Here is an 8,917-nt window from a genome sequence, read left to right on the forward strand (position 1 = left end):
TCGCCACCCGCTCAATGTCTATCTAAAAGCCATATTGCTGGAATAATGAAATTAATGTTTTATGGGCCATTTACTGGGCTATGATTAGATAACTGTGAAAGGAGAGAAGGAAAAGAAAAGAGGAACAAGAAGTCCAGCCAGATCGAGGGGGAAGGAAAACAGCCAACCATCTCTTTTTGTTTTTTCTTCTTTTCTTGTTTTTCTTTCCTCAGCAAACTCATCTCAGTCCATCATTAGAGTAGCAGCAGGGAGGAGGGGTGTGGCGAGGATTGGAAGAAATATAGAGGTCATGAGTCCTGCATGTGGCATGAAATATGTTTATCTGGTTGTGTTGAGCAATTATTAAGATTTCCATAAAACATTTTATTTGTGCAGCTATTTTTTTTAGATCACATATCGCAGCCATGTTCTTTAAACACCAACCCCCCCCAAAAAAAAAAACAAAAAAAAACAAAAACAAAAAGCCACAGGATCTGACATGGCGGGACTAAAAATAAATATCAAAATTAAAAGCTGCATTAATTGATGTTTTGGCCACTCTGAGTAAAACAAGATGAAAGCACAACATCCTCAATAGATACAGCCCTCATCGGGAGGGAAATTATGCAGGAATGAGCTTCTATCACCCCCCCCCCATTTAAAAAAATAAAAAAAATAAAAATTATTTATTGCATTTCATCCAATCTCCCACCACTGTTCGGGATTCAGATACATTGCGACAGATATTAGGGACACAGCTTCAAGTCTGTATATCTCACCGGGCAAAGATAAACAAGACAGATTGACTGGCTGATTCACTGGCTGATTCACTGGCTGACTGGCAGAAATAGTATCTTGCTGACAGACTGGCTGACTGAATGACTCACCGACTGATTGGCAGAGACAATGTGTAACTGGCTGGCTTGATGCTTGATTGAATGGCTGATTGACAGGCTGGTTGACTGAGTGGCCGGCTCAATGCCTGACAGGCTAAAAAAGATAGGCCGACTCGGCGGCGGCGGCGGCGGTGGCGGGCGGTGAAACTGATCTGTTTGTTGTGTTTACTCTGGGTGTGATGTGTATTCACCCTCATGAGTGTGGTGATTGGACGTTCTCCATGGCAATTGCCCCCCATCTGTATGCGATGGTCTCACAAAGTCTGCCCCAAATACTGGCAAATGAGGCCGGGAGCGCAGATGAGGGGAAACGATTTAAAGAGGCAATCAGCGTGGGAGAGACAGAAGTGATGAAATGGAGTAAACAAGTCCCTTTTTCTTTTTATACACACATACAGACAGCAGGAGACACACACGTACACACACTCAGAACCAAACGCTATTACTCTCAAGAGCAGTAAAGCTGCAATAGTCACAAGAAAATCCATTCTCCAACAGTTCATGAATTTATGAATTTTTCATAACTCATACAACAGCTCAGTTGAAAATTCACTTTTGACTGGCTGGTGATGATAGGATTTCATTTTTTTTATTTTTTATTCTTTCCTCCAAACAGTTGACTTTGAAATAGTGCTGGAATAATATCATTTGCTCAGAATGAATGCACCGGTCATCCTTGTTAGTCGCTGCCGACAGCAGTGTCAACACTCAGGGTTACGCTCAGACGGTCGGACACGCAGAGCGCAGACTAGATCAGCTGGACTGGAGTCAGCTCACCTTTCCAACGAAGCTAAAGTCTGTGATATCATTGATCTTCCCTCTTGTGCTGTCGTTCTCGGACAGCAGGACAGTCGCATTTACCGGCAGGACAACGGCGTGATAATAACAGGTGGCGGCCAGGTAGCTGCAGGCCCCGACAGGCTACTGAGACATAAGTCACATCACAACCAGCAGCTGGACAGAGAAAGGAAGAGATTTTCTTTCTTGGAAAGTAGATATCCTGTTCCACGTCTGCCAAGTTTGATAATTCAAGGACATAAAACATATATATATTTGTGAAAGGGATTTACACACTTTCATGAATACAAACCAAACTTATCAACTCTTCAGAGGTGAACAAAGTACAGATCACATATGACTCCCATACAGGTGAAAGTACTGAAGTACTTGATTTAAAAAGTACTTGTATTCAAAAGGGCATTTTAATTGAATTGAAACGTAGCATCGTCAGGACGCTGACCGGCTCAAACTGAGCTGTTCAAAAATGCAGCAAACACAACAGGACTGACAGTGGAGGATTTGGCTTTGATTGTTTTCTCTGCTGTGATGAACACGGTGTATGTATCATATTCTCTAAAATAAAAGCTTTGTTTCCAAAACAAAATACTCAAAAAACAAACTAGTAAATGTATTTTGTTACCGTCCACCTCTGCTATTTCTAACAGATTTCTATCAATTCAATTAATAAGCAGACTGATGCTACATTATTACTATTATTTTTTAATTAGGAGCTGTTGACTAATGCTGAACATTTCACATGGAGCGAATGAAAATAAATATTGCAAAACTTTAATGTTCTGTTTTTTTTTTTTTGTGCTGCATTTTATTTTGAAAGAGTTGGTGTGACATAATGACAAATGAAATATGTTTATCACAACACCTTTTAAGGTAGTTCTTTTTTTAATCATAGTATTGGTAACTATATTATTTAGCATCCTAATGCGAGTCAGTTCCATAATGTGTCTGGAACTGCTGCACAGTCCTCCATCAAATCCTCCAACAACTTTGCTCACCTTGATATACGGCAGACACATCGTCAGATAAATGCAAGCTCTGCCTGTCCTGATGAGTCGGTCAGACATGTGCCTCAGCTAGGTCTTTATAAATGATCGTTGCTGAGAGAGTAAGGAGCAGGTTTCTATCACCAGCTCTCCTGAGCATCCCTGAACATGCTTTCATTGATCAGGGGCCTGGAGCGCTGCCGAACAAGGTGCCCACTCAGAAGTGCAGTGTGTTTTTTCAGATGTGGCAGAGCTGATGAGGTTGTGTTGGGTGCACGCTGCTACTATTTTATAGTCTGTCTCTGTGCAGACAGACTTGGCCGGGGCTGTGGCGGTTCTGTAGAGATGTATTATGTGTCTTGTAGGTGAGAGTTTGTCAGACGCGGAGGCCTGGCTCCGGTTCACTTTTAGTTTTTGGATGTAGTTTGGCTGTCTTTGTTTGCGCCCTCCAAAATATGAGAATAAATGCTCTGTAATTACAAAGTTAACTGGTTCAGTTTTCAGTTCAAATATTGAAGGAACTGCTTAGAGCTGACTCACTCTGGGTGACCGTGAATGAGAAGGTCACCTTCAGGTTAAGCTGCAGGTATAAACACACAATATAGATACAGTTAGTGATGATGAACCATTTTAACGCCATTTGCAGTCGGATAATGACTTAGAACAATTCCTTCAACCTGAATATCTGTGCCTATACCCTCTGATAGGAGCGTCGCCTTGTTGTCATAGTTACATAAACACATGGCTAAAGTTGTGGAATGGTGATGGATAAAATAAACAATGTGACTCCTTTGTGTAAGTCCTGTGTTTTTTGGACCCGTCCGTCCACCTCATCCCTCCTCCTGTTGTAGACGCTCTTCGTACTGCATCACCTGACTTCCTCCTTTGCTCCCATCATAATTACTGTGGTTGCCTAACAATTAAATGTAACTGTGGGTCATAATAAGCCGCTGGCGCAGACAAACTATGGGCTCACAGTCTCACACAATATGCCCAGCGGTCATCTCTTTGTGGTGATCAAACAATCCCCATGTGAAGATTACATCACTGTCATAATGAAGTACAACAATTAAACACCAAACATTTCCATATTTTATTAGGAGTAACTATAAAGAGCATTACTCTGAGCTGGAGACTACGGTAAAGTTTTAAAGGACCGTGTTTGGGCCCACTTTCTACAAATAACATGGGTGGCTGGACTTATTTACCACTCTTGGCAACCATTAATTTCTCCCTGAGAATCAATAAGCAGAAACTTGTTCACTGTGCACTGTAATGGAATACAAGTCCACTCTCATTTTTGTCAATATCACATGACTAAATGTTGTTGTGTAAGTAGCTGTGGTGCTGTATGGGAACGTATAGGGACCAGCTGTGACCTGGAGCAGTAATTATAAAATGGGAAGAAGGAAACAGTGTGTTGGGTATTTGTTTGGCCCCGCGAAATGTGAAGCGTTTATGATTAGAGACGGCGTTGCGATGGGACCACGCCAGCTACAACACCCGTCCACATGTTGACGTTCCGACCCGTGAGTTTCGGCATTCACTCATTCGTTAGCCACACCGCTTATGGAGCCAATCCCAGCTGACATTATTGGGTGAGGGCGGGGGATACACCCTGGACAAGTCGAGACAAACAACCATTCACACCTACAGGCAATTAAAGTCACCCAGTTAACCTGAACCTGCATGTCTTTGGATCGTGGGAGGCGGGCACAGGGACAGACCTACTTGCTGCGAGGCCACAGAGAGCACTACAGTTCTCGGGCCACACCTGTCGTCCTTCGTTGTGATCTCACCTACACACCTGTACGTTTGCACGGTAGCGACACTCTCGACGTGTCTGCCCTGAGTGTCGGGTGTCACTGGATGAATATGGAAAATCAGCACCATGGGATCAGTAAAAGGAAATGTTATTAAGTTTAGCTAATGAAAGCGTAATGACATCAAACCAAACCACCACTTTTCTGCAACTGGCCTCTTCCCTCGTTCTCATTTGCACAGCAGAGAGAGAGAGCCCTGAATATAAAGGTAATTCCAGCTCTCCGGGAGCCGGCATACATAATGAACGGCTGGTTAACTTGATGTATGCCACTGTAGCGAGCTGCTTTGCATGCAGCCGGTCCTACCTCAGGTCTTGTGCGGGGTCATAATGAAGCAATATTTTTGACAGATTTTGCATGTGTTCAAGCAATGGAGCGTCTGAACTCCTCACACACCTCGGCACAGCCTCCAACACCGTGGCAGCCAATCCCTGCTCGGTAATTCCGCCCGGGTGAGGAAGGGTAGCCTCAGCTCGCCGCTTGCCCTCGCCCTCACCCTCACCACCGAAGACGAGACACTCCTTCAATTATTTATGCCGAGGTGTTTCTTTCATTTCAGTATTCCTGCCCAAATGGCATTTTAAGAGCCATCTTTGTTGAGCCTCAACGTAAAAAGAATGTCTTCAATTATTTATCTCCAAAGGTTTTTGCTCTGCCTGACTGTTTTTTTTTCTTTCCTCTTCCCCTCTCTCTCTCTCTCTCTCTCTCTCTCTCTCCCTCCTGCTTCCACTCCACTGGGCCTTGGCTGGATGCTGTCTTTCTCTCCAAACACTGTATTTCTCCTGGCTACCCAACAGGTAAGTTCGTTTGATCACATCATATTTATAGACTCATGCGACGGGGGGGGGGGGCTCGCCTCGCACCGTGTTATTTAGTGCTGTGGACTGGGAGCTACCTGTCGTTACTGTCGTTACCTGACAGAGGGATAGGTCATGGATCTCTTGTACATCCCGCTGTACAGAAGCTGTGGTCACTGACGTGGAGCAAAAAAATCTTTTGCTTTCTCAGTGTTTATTTTTTACAGCTTTGCCCAAAGTGACTTGAGGGACGCTGCGACGCAGCGAACCTTATTTGGCTGACGAGCGTCTCATCCGGAAGGAGACACACAACCCGAGTATTTTAGCACGGCTATAGTTGCAGACTTAAACACCTAATCCTTTACTCTAAGCTTTAAAAAGAGAAGCTTTTCCACTCAAATCACAAGCACGGAATTGTTTTCGCAATGAAATCAGTTGGGAGAAAAACGGATTGTGGATGGCGGCGACGGCGCCTAAAAGCGTCACCTTAAATGACGAGGGCAGTGTCAGAGTGATCTGGAAGAATGGAAGAAGCGTGACTAATGAGAAATCAAAGTGAGATGCTTCCTATCAAGCTGACGTCAAGCCTTCTGGGGCGCTGGATGTAATCACATCAAAACTGTTAGGAGTCAGAGATTACGTAGAGGGAAGCGGGTAAGAGATAACATTTGAATCAAGTCATATTCTTCACATATATTTCCCTATAGATCATCAGAATGTGCAGCTTCAGTCGTATTTGTCGTCGCCGGATTCCTGGAATTTCTTTGTGTGACGCAAATCTGCACACGTACGTGCATCACAACCTCCTAATACACCTCGTATTTATCCGTCTGCTCCTGTGTGATTTGGAGAGGAAAAAGATGTGAGCTGTCGCCCTTTGACAACAAATCAATGTGGTATGAAGAGAAGAAGAGTTGCAATTTTAAGCACTGTAACAACCGAGGAAGTGATGGCGGTACGATAGACGATCGTAGACCATACAGAGTCAAGGCAGCGTAAAGAGCAGAGCAGAATAATTGCAAACTTCTGGTCAGTGAAAGGTTAAATGTAGAAGAAGATAGAAACAAGTCTGAAACTTCAAAATTAGCTCCTGAGCCAGTTCCTGCTTCCCTTCAAACTCTTCTTTCTGCGGAGGTAGTAGTGTGTGTGTGTGTGTGTGTGTGTGTGTGTGTGTGATGACCCGCTACGCCAGCGCTGCGTGGTTTTCCCCTTGGAGCAGCGTAACGCCTCGGGAGAAGAATGTCTTGTGATGATTGTCTGGCATTACGTAGCACGTGTGGTTTACACCGGCATCTCCTTTCCAACAATCATTCAAACATGGCAGTCGTGCGGAAAAGACGGACAGGGTGACTCTGTTGTTTCGTTGCATGATAAAATCGCTTGTTAATCCCTTATTCATCAAATCTGCCTAATCCCTCTGGTGCAGAGGAAACAGAAACATGAATGAGCAAAAGGGATTTTCGGTAGATTTAGTTCATGGTGCTCCTTAGTCGCTGGGACTATTTGATCAGCGAGAGTCATTAGAAACCGAGGCACAACTATGAGTGACAGCCACTTTGCAGTGAATCACACTTGTGTCTAAGAGTGACGCTCTGTGACATTCAGAGTGCTTATTTTCCACGTAGACGCTGCGGTGTTGGCTGTAAATATACCTTAAAACATATTTTCAAGCACCAGCTAGACCGGGGATTTAAGACAGTCTCTGACATTTTAGCAGAGAGAGAACAGATCAAACAGTCAGAACCAGAGAGGATCAGTGCATTTGTCTGGATGAAAGATGATGTCTCACATTGATCGTCGCTGGAAATCAAACAATGTCAGAGAGCACAGAAGTGATGATAGAGCACAAAATAAGTTTTGCGGGTATAAAGATATATCAAGAGAAGATTTTTGAACACTGTTAGATTTCTGTGACAGCAGTGTAGTATCATATTTTGATGACTGGAAACAGAGCATCAGAAGACGTCAAGTATAAGATACAGAAAGGCTTTATTATTCTGTTGAAGGCACAGGATGAGATAGAAAAAAAAATGTAGGACAGTCAACACTCAACTACAATTTGGATAGATGTGAAGTGCAACTTGACTTTTTGCAGAGTCGGGATGAGTAACACTCTACATGAGCGTGTGTCACTGATGTAAAATCAGACTACAGTGTTTGAGGACAACAGTACCTCACACTGAACTCAAGGGAGCTATGCAAAATATTTTGTGCAGAAAATACATGTGACACTTCAGTTATGCATTCAGCGTTTCGGTTACTGTGCATGTGTCATGTGTCTCTCAGCAGTAACTTAGTTCAGTAACCGAGGTGGAAGCAGCGAGATGCTGTTGTACATGTTGCACGGTGTACGTTGTAAGCGTAAAAGATGCTAACTGCGCTAACTGCTCTGACCCGTCTGCTACTTAGTCTGGTTCTGGTCTCAACAGACTCTTCATCTGAGTCTGGGTCTGACTGAGGCTCCATGTGGCCGAGTCTCTCTGATGTTTCTTCCTCCGACCATCTTGATGCTCTCTGCTCTCTCACCTGTCCACCTGGAGCGAGCAGGTGGTGGGGGATGAGCTTATATTAATCACAGCAGAGGATTTTACAGAGTTTAAAACGTGTGTGGAGAGGATCTGTAACAACCCTTAACCAAGTAGTTGTGGGTGTCTAAACAACCAGGTGCCAGGGAAGAAAACACTCTTACAAGTCATATGGGTTGTTGAAGAACTAGGCATTGACTGTCATTGAAGCACTTGTTAACGACTGCCTATACATCGACGTAATACCTGCAATTCAAACATGAAATACCTGATGCACAGATGCTGCGTCATTGAAGAGCTGTCGCAACTTTATTTTGGAAAACTTTTCTTTAATCATTTTTCTTGAAGGCGCAGATGAAGATGTTTATCTGTTTGAGAACAGAAAAGACTGGCAGCCAAAACGCTGCCGACTTGTTAGGCAGCGCTGTTGAAAGGTGGTGGAGAAGTCAGGTAAACATGCAGACGAGCTAACGGAGCAGCAGCAAAGGAATCAGTTTGTTGTAGCCCCAGAAAGGCGTCATTGAGCTTTGATGAGCTGGAAATTGCTCCCTGCTATGGTAATGCACTGTTTCTGTGCTTTGTTTTGTCAACATCTCAACTGATTCAAATGACTGAATTAGAAACGAGCGCGACGCATGCCAGTTTGCACGTGTGTCCAAACACAAACAGAAGCGCCGCGTTAACAGTCAGACAGTGTTTCTGGTGAAAGTATCTGAAGATATGACAGTTGCATACCTAATCCAAACTCGCTTATACGGTCACACTGTCAGTTTATATTTTTAGAGAATGAACTCAGTTCCACCCAAAGATTTTCTTTGATATTTCTTTACATTCCTAAATCCCTGAAGGGCTCTTGAATGTTAAGCACTAACTTGCCTCTCGATATTAAACTTAAATTGACTCCAGAGTACCTGCATCTCTGTGTGCATGACATTCTTTGACTCCAGAGTATCTGGCAGTTCTTGCTGCTGCATCTCCAAGTGTGTGTGTGTGTTTGTGTGTGTGTTTGTGTGTGTGTGTGTGTGTGTGTGTGTGTGTGTGTGTGTGTGTGTGCACATATTTTTGATTAAGAACACAGCGAAGAGGGGGGTGGGGGGTTGGTGGTGGTGGTGTGTG

The 8,917-nt window shown here is 43.8% G+C and overlaps 1 protein-coding gene across 1 annotated transcript in view; it reads left to right on the forward strand.

Moving 5' to 3' along the window:
• nrg3a (neuregulin 3a) overlaps positions 1 to 8,917 on the forward strand; it is a 333,808-nt gene that overhangs the window by 143,361 nt on the left and 181,530 nt on the right. The window lies entirely within an intron of this gene.

Source organism: Seriola lalandi, unplaced genomic scaffold, assembly GCF_002814215.2.
Source record: "Seriola lalandi dorsalis isolate HSWRI2012SDOR001 ecotype SW California unplaced genomic scaffold, Sedor1 jcf7180002054952, whole genome shotgun sequence".
Taxonomy (NCBI): Eukaryota; Metazoa; Chordata; class Actinopteri; order Carangiformes; family Carangidae; genus Seriola; species Seriola lalandi.